Raw genomic sequence first — 16117 nt, 5'->3', positions numbered from 1 at the left:
TCGCCAGTGCGCGCGGTGCGCGGAGGCCGACCTCGGCCGCCGCCGGCCATCGGGGGGAGCGGAGGCTGCCGGCCACCAAGCGCGCACAGGGAGCTCCATGTGATTATGCGATTATGAATGTTTTGATTGTTGTGAAACTCTGACTATGTGAAATCTATGATTGTGGTTCATGTATTCTTGTGAAATCCATAACTAGTTCATATGAAATCTGTAACTATTTCATGTGATTATGATTTTTTTGTGATTCTTGTGATTCATGTGATTGTGAATGCGATCTGATTGTGAATGAAGTGGTAGCCGGCGCTGTGTGGAAAAGAAAAGAAAAGAAAGTGAGAAAAAAGGTAAAGAAAAAAACTACGCGTGACGTGACAAGCAATTTAGTACCGGTCGGTAACACCGACCGGTACTAAACACTCCATTTAGTACCGGTCGCTCCGACCGGTACTGGAGCGACCGGTACTTAAATGTTAGCCTATTTAGTACCGACAGGCCGGTACCGGGTGAAGAATCGGTACTAATTATTATGGTTTACCGCCCGGTACTAGTGTGGAGTTTTCTAGCAGTGCAGGGGCCGGGGCGAGGCCAGATTTCTGGCTGGGAGTCGCGCGTGATGAGAGGGACGGGGCGCCCGGGCTCGCCTCGTGTCGCGCCGGGCGCGAGGGGGCCACTGCCACTTGCTCCGTACCGGCGCGGCGCCGCGCGGCTTTAGTGCGGCCGGCCTATCTCGCTTGCGGGAGAGGACGGGGAGGAGGCCGACCGACGCATGCCCGATTTTAGAAAGAGCCGAAAATTCTAGCTAGCTATGGGCCGGGCCGGGGCCACGCGCGCGCCTGCGCCCGTCCGGTGGATGGGATGGCCGGCGGGCCGGCGATCGAGCGCCTCCCCCTCGATCTGGCACAGCGCAGCGGCGCCGTACCGCATCATTGCACACCGTAGCCCTAGCCAAGTTGCCAGCCCGGCACGGAATGTTCCGGCTCAGCCGCCCGCCCCGCTGCCGCCTATATAGCCGCCCCGGCCGGCGCCCCGATCCCTTGCTCCCCGCGACGCCCGCCCATCTCGCCATGGCGCCCCGGCCCGCGCGCGCCTCCTCCTGAGCTGATGATGGCCTGCGCGCGCGAGCTGCTGCTAGCTCGCGAGACGCGTGCGGTGATTGCGGCGGCGGCGGGGTGCTGCAGGCGCGGCCGGCTACCGATCGGCGGGCGGCGCGCGCGGGCGGTGACAGAAGAGAGTGAGCACACGGCCGGGCGGAACGGCACCGGCGGATGTGCCGTCGCGGCCGCGTGCTCACTGCTCTATCTGTCATCCTCCCCTCTCCCCCGGCCGGCCGCCCTGCCGATCGGTGCTAGCCGTGGCGCCTCTCCGCAGAAACGCTCGCGCGGCCGTCGCGATCACCGCACCGGCGCGGCTGCAAGCTAGCACACGCCGGCGCACGCCCCCCCGGTGATCTCTCCATCTCCTTGCCCGTGTGTCATTGTATGCCGCAGAATTGCCACCGCTGCGTCGTGAATTGTCATTGTATGCCGCACACCAATCACGATTCTTAGCTTTGCGTGTAGTATATCGATCCCTTGCTTAAGTTCCCAATAATAGTCTGATTTGGTTTTCATGGGGTTCTGGAGTTTCTTCGATTCTGGGATCTTCCTTCGGCGTGGGAAGGTAGAGAGGAGGTCAGATCCCTTCTCAATCTCTCTCTCTCTTTTTGTATTTCAGGCATCTGGACTACTATACCACACAGTTGCTGACTTTGATTTACAGTTTTACACAGGGATTGCATGTCCCGTGCTGTGCTGTGCTAGGGGTGGTAAAAGGTCTTAATTAAAATTTTGCCAAAATATTCTAAGGGCCGAGTCTGAAAAGGGTCGGACTCTAGTAGTACAATTTTGAGATAAAAATTAATAAGCTAAGGGACCTGTTGGATTGCGAAGAGACTTCGAGCCATGATTGGTTACCCCTTCTCCGCATTTATTTCTTTAATTGAGCCAATTTATATGATGATTTAGGAACAATTCTGTTGGGGGTCGCACTGCCACAGCTGAAACAGGTACTTAATTATGCACTGTTATAATTTGGTATTTTCGTTTTAATTTGTTGTGGTGCGTACAGTTCATATCATTCTGTAGGTTTGTTATTCTTGATGTCATGCACAACATGTACATCAGGCTCTCAGCATTAATTTGCCAAAATTATCATTGTCTGCAATTTCGGGAAGAGGCATATACATATATACTCGGTGAGGATCCGAGGGTGGCTCTCTTTATCTGATCATCATGCGAAGCCAAGCAGGAAGAAAGGCCGCCACTCTTCTTGGGCTGTATGTATGAGCAACGCCAGTACAGGTGAGAGTCTGAGATAGGGGATGCTTGATGTGTCATGGTTTTATTTACAGCTTGGACTGTATGTACCCTCGTGATTATAGATGTAGTTGCTAATCATCACACTTTTATCGCTAATTTTGTTTGGCTTATTAACTATTCCAAATCTACCGTGCAGTAATGGATGGATTTGCAACCTCTGCTGGGAGCTTGTGAGTTTGCTTATCTTACTATCTATCATCAGTTAGATCATGAGCTGTAGTATACATGAGGTAAGTCAAGTCTGTCTCTGCGGACCCGGACTATGTGATATAGTGCCAGTGGCCAGTTATGCTGTCATCGTGATGCGCTTGCAGCACGCTGGAGGTATGGGCAAGTTCCTTTGACCTGAGGTTGCAATGATCCTGGCATTGGACTGATGGTTGCATTTATTTTTTATGAGTGCTTTGCGCAGGTGCTTGGTGCGGTTGAGTGCAGTGCATACAGCTGAAATATCAAGCAGCTGCCACCTTGACCTTGGTATGTGTATGCCATTTTTCATCATTTGGTGTGTTTAATTTGGACGATGTTCCCCCCTATGAGACCTGTCCATGGGGCCATGCTGTGCCGTATATGAATGTGATCTGGACTATTTTCATGGTACAACCGTGGAAGTAGTGGAAGATTTGCACCATTTGGCACTTATTGTTTTTTCTTTACCTGGGGTTTTATCTTTCCAGGGGCTCACCACTAGGTAGTTTCTTTTCTATCACTAGCAGAGAGGTTAATGTACTAACATCGCTAGAAGTGCAGTGTAGTTTTATCTTTCCAGCATCCCAACTCACAGTCAGATGGACGCTCTAGTAATCACCCACTCTGTTTTTGGTGAAATTTAACCTATACGTTAGGAAAATGCTAAATTGGAGCATTGCACTTTCAAACATTTCTATTGCATTTATTTTACTCTCTCACATAAGCATCTTCGGTTGGCAGTTTGGTATTGCCAACCTTTATCATTAACCCAATGTCCCAATCTAGTTGTACCACTTATTGTGTGCGTTCATAGAGAAAATAATGCTCCATGAGTTAACTTTTGATTACTAGCTATCTGCTGCCAACCAACTGTATCTAGGTTACTAGTAAGTATCCAGTTTGACACGATGCTCGTTAATTTGCCGGTCCTCTAATGTGACAATAGTTCAGAAGAGTTTGATTCCGATCCAACAGGTAGAGTATATGGTGCTGGAAACTGGATCATGTTTATTGTATACAACAAACAACAACAACATAGTCTTTTTTCCCCAAGCAAGTTGGGGTAGGCTGATCATGTTTATTGTATATGAAGAAGAAATTGAACTGGTGCAATTTTCGGCCATGTTTTTGACTTTGAAAAGTAAGCAACACATCGTACATTCTATTCACCTTATGGGGTTTCCTCACAGGCTCCACACTGATGTTACTTAATCGACATGGTACCAGTATGCTGATGAGGATGCCCCTCGATTTGATGATTCGCCAGATGATGTGGACTCAGCAGATTGTAACCTATTCATCAAGTTTGAAGTCATATAGGCTCATATATAGCTGATACACTCCAGACCTTTTGCTCTTCACTTTTACACGTGCATTCACATTTGTAGCTCCAGCCTTCCAGAGAACGGTAGGGGGCTAGGGGCTAGGTTGCTGGACAAGTGTGTAGAGACACACTGTTGCATTCATGACGTCTCGTACTTATCTCTTCAATGAGATCTGCCCTACTCATCTTCGGAGTTCTTCATCTGTAAACGCTCTTGACAGTTAACAGCTGTGTCTGTGCACAAAGTATGTGTTTCATCTCTTAGGCATGTTTTTTGCTCGTATCGGTCTGATATTGTCTATTAGGTTACTGGAAAAAGCTGCATACAAATCATGATGCAAATTACTCCATCCGTCACAAAATACAAGTCATTCTAGAAATTTTAGGACAGATTAACAAGAAGGTAAAATGACCTTCTTTACCCCTATTTGTTACCCATATTTAGTAGTAATTGATTCTTACATGCACATGCACTTTCTAAATAGGGTAAAGTGACTTGTTTTTTGAGACAAATTTTGAATCACAGAATGACTTGTTTTTTTTACGGAGGGAGTATGTACTTAGGATTATTACCAAATGGCAGCTACTATGGTCTTATAAATAGGAAAATATGGATACATACAAAACACAATATACGCACTAGCTAGTATTTTGAACCTTCCATGCCATACTGCCATACTGCCATTTCCAGGTTCCGTATGGTTTCCTTTTCCTTTTCCGAATGGATTCCATTGGTATAGCACATTACGAATAGGTATCTAATTCTCCATTGTGGATCAGAGTATTTGATTGTTTGGACATGAAAATATTAACACTAATCCAGTTGCACTGCATTACCATCATCATAAGTGATTATTTGATCGTTCAAGAGTGGTGTTGTATTTTTTTAGTAGTTAGAATAAGACAGCTGTTGATGAGTTAAGACGTCATACATACAAGTCAACGCTTATGAAAATTGATGTGACATCTCCTTTGTTATCTGTCTTCCTTTACAAAAAATCTATGAACTGCAATTCTACCATACATCCATGGAACAAGTTAGAGGATGTTCGCATGGAAGGTGGAGAGTCCTCTAGGGATCTTATACATTTAATTCGATTTGGACTAATTATGGTTTTCAAGATTAAATCTATCTCCATACAAACATGCATTAAACTAAATTTGCACCATGATCAAGTGTTTATTCATTTATTACCGGTTTTTTGTTTTTATTGAACATGTACACTATCTTGTGGTGTGTGTGTGCGCGCGCGCGTGTGTGGTGGGGGGCATCTTACTTTGATGAGAACACCTTATATATGATATTGTATGACTTGTTACTCTAACTCACTTCTAATAAGGTTCTTAATATCTAATTATTTATGAATGGCTTTAGCTAACAACATCAATTTATTTTACATAAAAATCATAATCTGCCATACAAAAGTGTGATATCTTTGCATATAATGTATTATAGTACTGTGTATAGCAATTTTCAAAAGTTACATCCATGAATGATTGTCATACTTACATTTTTGCAGCAGCTTTAACATTATAATTTAAACATATATTGCTTAATCATAATCTAAAATATTTTTTGCTTAATCTTTATTGCCTAATAATTTAAACATATAAATATTGTAATTTGGTGCAATTATTTTTCCCTTCACGTGAATAATGCATTATTGTAAAATTTCACACACACATATGCTCTTAGTTGTTAGTATACTAGTGCAATAGCACTTCTTGGCCTTTTGTTCATACTAGAGAAAGTGCGAAACTTGACATTAACTTTCGTTTAGATTACTATAAGCCCCCCACTCAGTAACACCATTATCTTCCAATTCACAAACACAAAATGAGTAGTTGGTGTATTTGATGCATGTAACACACTTTGTAGTTGTATATGCATTTGGAATAATTTGAGATGAACATATATACTGTTCTAGTGTCTAATACAGATTAGAGTGGTATACCCTAAATTCCCCCTTCACTACATTCATGGTTCCTCTAATAATACAGTAATAATTTTGGTGTTATATACATAGCTGATACTTAATTTCAATATTAATATATTATGTTGCTTGCATATGTATTTCTTGCCGACAACACTTGAGTTAGAGATCAACTTTTTTGATATTCTCTTTGATCTTTGTTTGCGTTCATATGATGGATATTTGTTGGAGCCTTTGGATATGTTTCTTCATTTTGACTCTTTGACTCTGAATTGATACGTTTCTTCATAGTCAGCGCTACACATCTCCGGCATATTAGTCGTCTCTTTTCATCATGTAATTTTTTTGAAGATTCTTTAGCACATTAATTATCAATTCAATCTTCATTATTAAAAATTATTAATGGTCATCAAAATACACATCCTCTCATCTAAGCGAAGGGGATCCATCCCCACTACCCTATCTCTATCCATTGGGTAATTAGATTTTGGCAATATGAAGAGAGTTTTTTCTAAATACGAGGTATGAGCAGGAAATGGGCGACTACAAAACTACTCGATTGCTCGTTTGTTGTGCGCTTGATCGGATATGGTCTACCACACAAAGACTCGAGGATTTAGACTGGTTCAGGCCTGAAATGCCCTACGTCCAGTATGGGGGTGGTGTTCTCGCTCTATTGTTCTCGAGCCCGGGTGCTCAAAGTTCAGAGTGGAGCTTACAAACTGGTCAAGCAGTGTCGAACCCGTGGGAGTTCAACCCCTTTCCTACGTGGGGGGCTTCCCCTTTTATAGTCCAAGGTTGGGCCTCCATTTACAGATATCTAGCACTGTGTCTTGACACCGCCGGGGTGCAATTCATCCTTGTCAGTCGTCGGGGCCCACTCGGTCGGTCGGGAGTGGGCAGGTTTGATCCTGGCGATCTTCTGGGGCAAGGGATGATCCTGGCGATCTTCTAGGGCGGTGCGCCCCCCGGTGCTGTCCCATCCTGGCTCAGTCGGGGCGGCGCGACCATTCGGACGGTCGTTCGGGGGTCTCCTCCGGTCTTGTCCGCCGAAGCCCATGTTCCTTACCCGCGGGGCTATCTTACGTAGCTCTATCACCGGACGGCGCGCCTGGTGAGGGGTGTCTTACCGAGGCCTGCCCGGTGGCGTCCGGTCACACTCGCTGGCGTAATGAGGTGGTGCACAGAGGCAACCATCATTACGGCGAGGGGAGGCAGCGTCTGCGGACGCCCCCTCCTGTTGTGTCACAGGGCCCGCGCGAGTGGCGCTGTCCCCTTGTCAGGGAGTCCTGCTGGCTTAGCCCTTGCCGCAAGATAAGGATGGCTGGTGTCTCGGGGCTTGCACGGAGCCTGTCTTGGCCGGCACGCCTGTTAGGAGGCGCGGCACCCTTGGAGCGCACGTCCCGGGTCACCGGCATGGCTCTGACCCGGGGTGCTAGGTCGGAGGGCCGCCACATGTCCCGGGAGGTCGGGCTCCCGAACCCGTTGGCTTAGCAGCGAAGGCAGCTCCCCGCGCGGGTTAGCGGGCCATCCCATTCTTGGCCCAATCGGTTTGCTGGGCCTTCTTTTACATGAGTCGGCCTCGTTAGGGGTCCTGGGTTTGTATTCCCGTTAGAGGCCCCTGAGCAGCTCTGCGATTTTAAATAATCGTGGATCCACTGGACTTGGTTTTGATGACCCCTGACCGGGGCGTCCCATCCAACTGCCCGCGTCCTCAGCTATCGGCGTGCGCCAGTGGTGGCGTGACGGGATCTGGCCCGTCTTGATGGCCGGCTGACTGGTCGTGGAATCTCGAGGCCGGTCGTCGTGTCTTATCGCTGGGCTGTGGACGCCTCATTTTCTCTCGCTCGGGGTCGCCTCTGTAGATGCACCGATCAAATTAAACCGGCTTAAATGCACCAACCATCATCTTAATACTTAATCAAGTTACTGTGCACTTAAAACGGTGTAACCTGACAGGCTGTCGGGTAAAATCCCGATTAAACTACTGTACTCCAGGATCACAATTGCACTTAGACCCGTACGAAGACGAGCACAGGTGTTACCAGCATACAGAAATCTTCAAATTAATTTACAACACAGGTTTTACATAAAAGGTCTTAATACAAGCGACAGAGTTTAAAACACAGCGGAAGTTTAAAACTAAGTTCGAAATACAATACGATAACTGCGACGACGATAAAAGGTGAGCTCCACATCCTGCCCACCGATGTGACGCCAACCTGCCCAACCTTCACGGGGAAGACGGGGCCCACTCGACGGTCCAACCCGGAGGAAGCGGCTGTCCAACCAGGACGCACAGATCTCCTCGAAATCAGCAGGGACACAACCTGCTTAAAAAGGGGTACAACAACAACCCTGAGTATACTAATACTCAGCAAGGCTTACCCGACTCTGGGTATACTTAGCCCATTACCTAGACATGCAAGGCTTTTTGGTTCTGGAGTTCTTTTGCTGAAATGCTACTAGGAGTGAATCCTTACTTTCAATATTTTAGCGCCGTTTAGTATATCAAGTATTAACTAAGTTCGCCTAATCATCTAGAGCACACATGGTAGATTAGATTAATCTTCAGAACAACAGGTAAAGCATTCCATCGCTACCTTTCAATACTTATTCCACTTCTTACTACGATGTGACGCAGTGACCAAGGTTCTCTTAACCGAGAGAGACGGCGAATCGATCCGATTTAACCTTGCAAGGTGGACCTAACTCACACGACACATGTAAGCCCCGTCGGGCCATGCACGTCAACTGTTTCCACATTACCACGGCATCTGAACTACGCCTGCTAAAACCCAGGTGATGGGCCCCTCGCAGTGAACTCCCGGAGAACCCGGAGGCGGCATCCTATCCAACACCCGCCAACTCCCACGCCCAGCGTAGCATGACGGAATTCAAATCACCGCTGTAACGTGGTACACAGCTTACCGGTTTCGAATACCTCCTACTTCCGGTATGTGGTTAGTACTGTTCAAACTCGGTCATCAGGGCCAACAACGGTACGGTCCTCAATCGACACAGGCGGGAGTTCATTTTCTCATCTATTCCAACTCATTCCCGCCCGGTCTCCAATTCTTTTTACTCATCAACGCAAATCCAAGCCAAAGCTAAGGGATCAAGATCCTAAACTCGCGAGTGACAGCAATCACTCGACTTCTACCGAAATCCTATTTAGCAAAGCATTTCTATCGACACCTGCTTACTAGTATAGGCCCACGGTACCTAGGGAAAACATGCATACTATGGATCCATTCAACTCCTATAACATAAATGCACAATACTTAATTAAACATGGAATAAATTAAATTAAGGTTATGCTCCGGGGCTTGCCTTGCAGGTCAGCGGGGTTAACAAAGTCTGCTGGAGCGTGCTCAACGGCGACCTGCTGCTGCTCCTCTGCTCGTGGCTCCTGGACCGGCTCAACGATCAGCTCGTGGACAGCTTCGTTCGTGGCGTCTACATGAATAAAAATATGCCATGCAACAATTAGAACACAGTGCAATGCATGAGTGCTGCTGATGCGATTCAAAAAGTTAAAACATTTTAGCCTGAAGTGTTTCCTTCAAAACAACCACTACTAAAACGACTTAGGGTAGCGTGGATTGAACAGGAGTTTGTTTTGCATGCAAGAAACAAACATCTAACAACAAAGCATAAAGAAAAGAGCAAAGCTAGGGCCAACTATAAGTAAAAACCTAACTTGCATACATGATCTAGCAACTAAAATTTAACCAGATCAACGCGGAAGCAGTAAGCATGCCACCCAAAATTTTCCAACAATTGTTGATGATAGAAAGTATTTATTCTTGCCCTAGCAAGCTAAACCCAACACAAAAAGATCTACACAAAAGTACCCAGCAACCGGTCATGAAACTTTTACAGTGGACTATACATGAAATGAGTAAGCCACTGCGAATTTTCCATAATTTTTAGAGAAACACAACAAGCGGTAATAAATAAACTAGGTTTAACACAAACTGAATTTTCAGCAGAGCAAAAGTGGTATTTCACATGCACAAGTATTTTTCCTCAGAAGTTTGTGATTTTAAAAACCTAACAAAATTTACTTTGCATTTTTAGGATTTTTCTTCGTTTTTCTACAAACTCTAGAAGTTTTCAGCCAAAATAACTAAAATTGAGAACATTAAAAAGATAAAAAGGGGGGGAGGCTGACAGCCGGGCCCCACAAGTCAGGGAGCCAGGCCCGCCCACCTCCCCTGGTTTTGCCCGCTAGCGAGCGCCAGGGCGCCGGTCGGCGCGGCCGCGGCGGCGGCACAGCCGCCAGCCCGCGGCTCGCCGGCGGTGGGGTCCAGCCCGGCCGCGGCCAGGGCATCCCGACGGCGGGGCCGGCGGTTGCGGGGCAAGGGCGGTGCAGGGGGCTAGAGCGGCGGCTCGCGGCGGCGCAAGCGGGCGGGAGCGGCGGTGCGACGTCGGCGGCGGCGGTGCCCGGCCGTTTCGGCCCGGCCGGCGGCGGAGGCGGCGTCAAGCGGCGGGGGCACGATCTGCGAGGGCCGGCGGTTGCGGGGCGCACGGCCGCGGCCCGCGGGGCTCGCGCAGGGCGGTCGGCGGCTCGCGGCGGCAGCAGGGGTGGCAGCGGTGGTGGCGCGGGCGGCGCGCGGCGTTCCGGCCGCTGCGAAGCTCGGCGGCGGCGGGAGCGGGCGGCAGCGCGGCTAGGGTTACCAGGCGGCCCTAGGGCGCACGGCAGCGGCGCATGGGGAGGCGCAGGGAGGTCCTGGCGTTGTGTGCGGGCGGCGGACGGCGCGTTCCGCGGCGGCGCGACTTCGATTCGACGGCGGCGGCGCCGATTCGGGTGGGGAATAGGTCGGGGAGTAGGAGGAGGTTGCGATTGAGCTCACCACGGCTCGATTTGGGGCGGAGGGTGGCCGGGAGGAAGGTCGTCGGCGGAGAGGCGAAGCTCCAGTGAACTGCAATGGCGGTCGGGGCGATCTGTGGCTCGATTCATCGGAGTAGGGGCTCGGCCGCGCTCGTGGGTGGTCGGAGTGGGTGGACGGCGAGGCTGCGCAGCTCGGGGTGCGACGAATCGAGGCGGGGCGGCGAAGTTCGGCCAGTGGAACGTCGACGGCGAGCTCTGCTCGCTTCCGCTCGCTGCTCCGAGGAAGGAGAAGGGGAAAACGGAACGGGACAGGAACCTTCAAGGCGTTCGCGAGGATAAGGGCGCCGACGCCGAGGTCGGGCGCGATTGCCGACGCGTAGAGGCGGCGCCGACGAGCACAGTCGCCGGTATGGCCGGCGAGCTTCACAGTGGAAACGCTGTCGCTACAGTGAACTCATTTGAAACGAATTTGACTCAAGTTTGACCCTCTAGAACTCAAATTTTCATATAGGAACTTGAAATTTGGCCAAAATAAAAGTTGTAGAGGATTAAAAGATCTACAACTTTCGTTTTGGGCGGAAGTTGATTTGGAGCTCAGATCAAGGATAAAAACGAGATCGAAAACGACTGAGAAGATGTTTACTAAGCGAATGCAATTAGCATTAACGACAAATTTGAGTCCACGATTAGCGAGTTAACTCGTGATTAGCGAGACGATTAACACATGGTTCTTACAGGCTTCCCCCCTTAAAGGAATCTCATCCCGAGATTCACGCACGAGAGAATTCAAACAGGCGGAAAGGGTTCGAAGATGTAGTACTTGGATGAGCGTTTAAAAAGTCCAGATACTTGGATCTCAGAAATTCCTCTTTCTCCCAAGTAGCTTCATCTTCGGAGTGATTACTCCATTGAACTTTGAAGAATCGGTTGGTTGTGCGACGAGTAACTCGATCCTTGCGATCAATAATTTTGATAGGGTGCTCAGGGTAAGTGAGATCGGACCCTAATTGAATCGAGTCACTTTCCACAACTTCAGTCGGAACTCTAAGGAACAATCTGAGTTGTGACACATGGAAGATGTTATGAACTGCAGAAAGATTTGCTGGAAGATTCAAGCGATAAGCCACAGGACCGCATCGTTCCACAATTGGATATGGACCGATGTAGCGGGGATCTAGCTTTCCTTTTATTCCAAACCTTTGCACGCCTTTCCAAGGTGAGACTTTCAGATAGACGTGATCACCGACCTTGAAGACGAGTGGATCTCTTCTTTTATCCGCATAGCTCTTCTGTCGAGACTGTGCAATCTTTAAGTTGGCTTGGATAAGGCGGACTTGTTCTTCGGCCTCTTGAACCATGTCGGGCCCAAAGATAGTTCTTTCTCCGGTTTCAGACCAATTGAGAGGTGTACGGCATCGACGACCATACAGTACTTCGAATGGTGCCATTTTGATGCTTTCTTGATAACTATTGTTATAAGAAAATTCAGCTAATGGCAAACATTGATCCCATTTCTGTGGATAGGTTAAGACGCAGGCACGGAGCATATCCTCCAAAATTTGATTTATCCTTTAGGTTTGGCCGTCTGTTTGAGGGTGGTAAGCAGAGCTGCGAATCACCCGAGTTCCTAAGCAAGTATGCAGTTGTTCCCAAAAGCGAGCAGTGAATTGGCTACCACGATCAGAGATGATAGTCTTGGGTATACCATGCAGGCATAAGATACGCTCAACATATAACTCAGCATATCTTTTTGTGGAATAACGAGTACTGACTGGAAGAAAATGTGCTGACTTGGTTAGCCTGTCGACCACAACCCAAATAGAATCGTAACCCTTTTGAGTTCGAGGCAGGCCAACTATAAAGTCCATACTAATGTCTCCCCATTTCCATTCAGGAATACTCAAGGGTTGAAGAGTCCCAGCGGGTCTGAGATGACTGGCTTTAACCCTCCGACAGATATCACACTCTGACACATACTTGGCAATTTCTCTTTTCATCCGAGTCCACCAAAATCGTTGCTTCAGGTCTTGGTACATCTTGTTGCTACCCGGATGGATTGATAACCGTGAAGTATGGGCTTCGTCAAGAATTTGTTTTCTGAGCTCAAAATTCTTAGGCACCACTAATCGGTTCTTGAACCATAATACATTCTCAGTATCCTGGTGGAAGCAATTCACTTTAGGGTCTCCTTCTGATAGTCTTCTCTGAATTTCCTTCACCCCTTTATCTTGCTTTTGTGCCGCTATGATGAGATCGCGAAGAGTAGGAGTAAGCTCTAGATGAGCCAATGTGCCATGTGGTACAATACTTAAATTCAGCTTTTCCATTTCAAAGCAAAGAGATTCGCTTAATGGTATAGCTGAGATGCAATGACAGTGAGTTTTGCGACTTAGCGCATCGGCCACTACATTTGCCTTGCCAGGATGATAATGCACTTCGAGCTCATAATCTTTAATCAACTCAAGCCATCTTCTTTGACGCATGTTCAAATCAGCTTGAGTGAACAGATATTTGAGACTCTTGTGATCGGTATAGATGTTGCACAATGAACCTAAGAGATAGTGTCGCCAGATCTTCAGTGAATGGACCACAGCTGCTAATTCAAGATCATGAGTGGGATAATTTTCTTCATGCCTCTTGAGTGATCGAGAAGAATAAGCAATCACTCGGTTTTCTTGCATCAGAACACAACCGAGTCCTGTGCCTGAGGCATCACAGTAGACATCAAATGGTTTTGTAGTGTCTGGCTGGGCCAAGATTGGAGCAGAAGTGAGAAGTGTCTTCAATTTCTGGAAAGCTTCCTCACATTGGGCACTCCAATAGAATTTGACACCCTTCTTAAGAAGTTCAGTCATCGGCTTCGCAATTCGGGAGAATTCTGGAATAAATCGTCGATAATACCCAGCTAAACCCAAGAAACTGCGGATTTCAGGAACTGAAGTTGGGGCTTCCCAATCGAGTACATCCTGTACTTTACTGAGATCCACAGAGATGCCCTCAGCAGATATGACATGACCGAGGAATGGCACTTCTTTCAGCCAGAAGTCACACTTGCTGAGTTTGGCATAAAGCTGGTGCTCTCTCAGACGCTGAAGTACTATGTGAAGATGATGAGCATGTTCTTCCTCATTCTTGGAGTAGATCAAGATATCATCAATGAAGACCACAACGAACTTGTCTAACTCCGGCATGAATACCGAATTCATGAGGTACATGAAATAAGCGGGAGCATTGGTTAATCCGAAAGACATTACCAAATACTCGTATAAACCATAACGAGTAGAGAAAGCTGTTTTTTGGTATATCCACCGGTCTGATTTTGATTTGATGATAACCAGATCGTAGATCTATTTTTGAGAATACCTTAGCTCCGGCTAGTTGATCAAAAAGAATATCAATACGAGGAAGTGGATATTTGTTTTTGATGGTGACTGCATTCAGAGGTCGATAATCCACACATAGCCTCAGTCCGTGATCTTTCTTCTTTACGAACAGAGCCGGGCAACCCCAAGGTGAGGTGCTCGGTCGGATATAGCCTTTATCCAGCAACTCTTGTAACTGGATTTTTAATTCAGCTAACTCACTGGGAGTCATTCTATATGGCCTTCGAGATATGGGCGCTGTGCCAGGCTGTAACTCAATGACAAACTCAATATCCCGATCGGGAGGCATGCCTGGCAAGTCCTCCGGAAACACATCGGGGTATTCACAAACCACCGGAATTATTTCTAGAATTTTCCCTTCAAGATGGTATATAACAGTGGCTGGAATTGCATGCTGGGAAAGATGAATATCCATAGAACCATACATGGAAGAGTTGAACTGAAGGATACGAGAAGAGGTATTGATGATAACGCCATGCTTCTTCATCCAATTCATTCCAAGTATGATATCTATCCCTTGACTTGGAAGAACAATGGGAGTAAGTGGAAAATTTTTCCCACCCAAGTTAAGGGGAACATTTCGAACTACTTGGCCAGCATTTAATCGGGTGCCAGGTGTCTGAATAATGTAGGATTTCTCTAGGCATGTTACTTGTAAGTGAAGTCGTGCCACACATGCTTCACTGATAAAGTTATGAGATGCTCCCGAATCAAATAACACAGTAACAGGGCATTGATTAACGGAGAACGTACCCGCCATCACTTGGGTGCCCTCCGGAACTTCCTCCAGAGTGGTGTAGTTCACACGACCAGTCTTGGCAGGTACAACCTTCTTTTTCTGATCCTTCTGGCTGGAACCTTGACTCAGCGCAGGAGTCTTGTAGTTATTCTGCCGAGGTGGCAGACGACAGTCACGCGCAAAGTGCCCCAGGTTACCACAATTGTAACAGGGGTAGTTGTTGGGGCATGGAGCTTGTAGCATTAGGGCCTCTGCTGCTGTGTCGGGAAACGAGGTAACCCACGGCTGCTGTTGCTGGGGTGGCCTAGCGACCCAACGGCCCTGCTGTGGAGGACGGTTTGAAGCCTGCTGATTCCCGGTCTGAACCAACTTGTACCTCTGGGGTGCATTGCTGGAGGATCCAGCAGGTGCTTTTCTCTTCTTATCAGCTTTGTGTGCCAGTGTGGCATCTTCCTGAGTGATAGCTTTATTAACCAGATCGGTAAAGTTGTTGCACGTGGTGAGAGCTAGCTTGTCCTGAAGCTTTGTGCTAAGTCCCCTTCTGAAGCAATCTTATTTCTTCTCATCAGTGTCCACATGAAAACCACCATACTGGAATAGCTGGTTAAAGGTCTGAGCATATTGGAGCACGGTGTTGTTCCCTTGCTTCAGAGCTAGGAACTCTGCCATCTTTCTCCTCATCAAGCTTGTCGGGATGTGGTGGGCTTTAAAGCTGCCACAAACTCATCCCAGGTGAGACGTGTACCAGCGGGAAGTAGAGCCTTGTGATTGACCCACCATATTTTCGCAGGTCCTCGCAGCTGTTGTGCTGCAAAGGCGGCTTTGTCCATCTCTGTGCAATTGAGGATGCTGAACTTATCCTCAATGGTGCGAATCCAGGCATCAGCCTTAAGGGGATCATCGGCCTTATGGAACAGAGGTGGCTGGGTGGCCAGAAATCCGACATAGTCAGTTTCTGCTGGTGCTAGCGAGGGAGCATGTCGACCTCTGCCGGCATTGACATGGGCTTGCACCATTTGCCTTATCAACTCCGTCTGCTCATTGCGGTCAGCGATAAGAGCTGCAACAGCTTGAGCCAAAGAGGGAGGCTGTTGGGGCAGTGCTTCGTGATTCTCATTGTCATGATTATCACCCATCTGCAAAAATAATCATTCCCATGGTTAGCCATTTCGCTATCAGGACTAATTCATGCAATTTAAAGAATGTGCATATATAATATGAACACACAGCATGAATCCTTCCCCTCGCGATATGGTTCACCAAGGGAAGATAAACTAACTTGCTTTGGTTGAAAGCGCATCAACCAACAAATTTCGCCCAGAGTAGCTCTACGTATGCAATACTAAACATCGCTCAT

General features: G+C 47.7%; 1 long non-coding RNA gene across 2 annotated transcripts; it reads left to right on the top strand.

Moving 5' to 3' along the window:
* Positions 1–819: 819 nt before the first annotated feature.
* On the top strand, positions 820–4150 carry LOC120656418. Of its 2 annotated transcripts, XR_005667903.1 has the most exons (5): positions 820–2041; positions 2160–2336; positions 2491–2678; positions 2767–2831; positions 3734–4150. It is a non-coding gene; the product is annotated as an uncharacterized LOC120656418 (long non-coding RNA). The 2 variants fall into 2 exon arrangements; XR_005667902.1 differs by having other exon boundaries at positions 820–2336.
* The last annotated feature ends 11967 nt before the right edge of the window (positions 4151–16117 follow it).

This window comes from Panicum virgatum, chromosome 1N, assembly GCF_016808335.1.
Source record: "Panicum virgatum strain AP13 chromosome 1N, P.virgatum_v5, whole genome shotgun sequence".
Classification (NCBI taxonomy): Eukaryota; Viridiplantae; Streptophyta; class Magnoliopsida; order Poales; family Poaceae; genus Panicum; species Panicum virgatum.
This window is presented reverse-complemented; position numbering and strand designations above follow the sequence as displayed.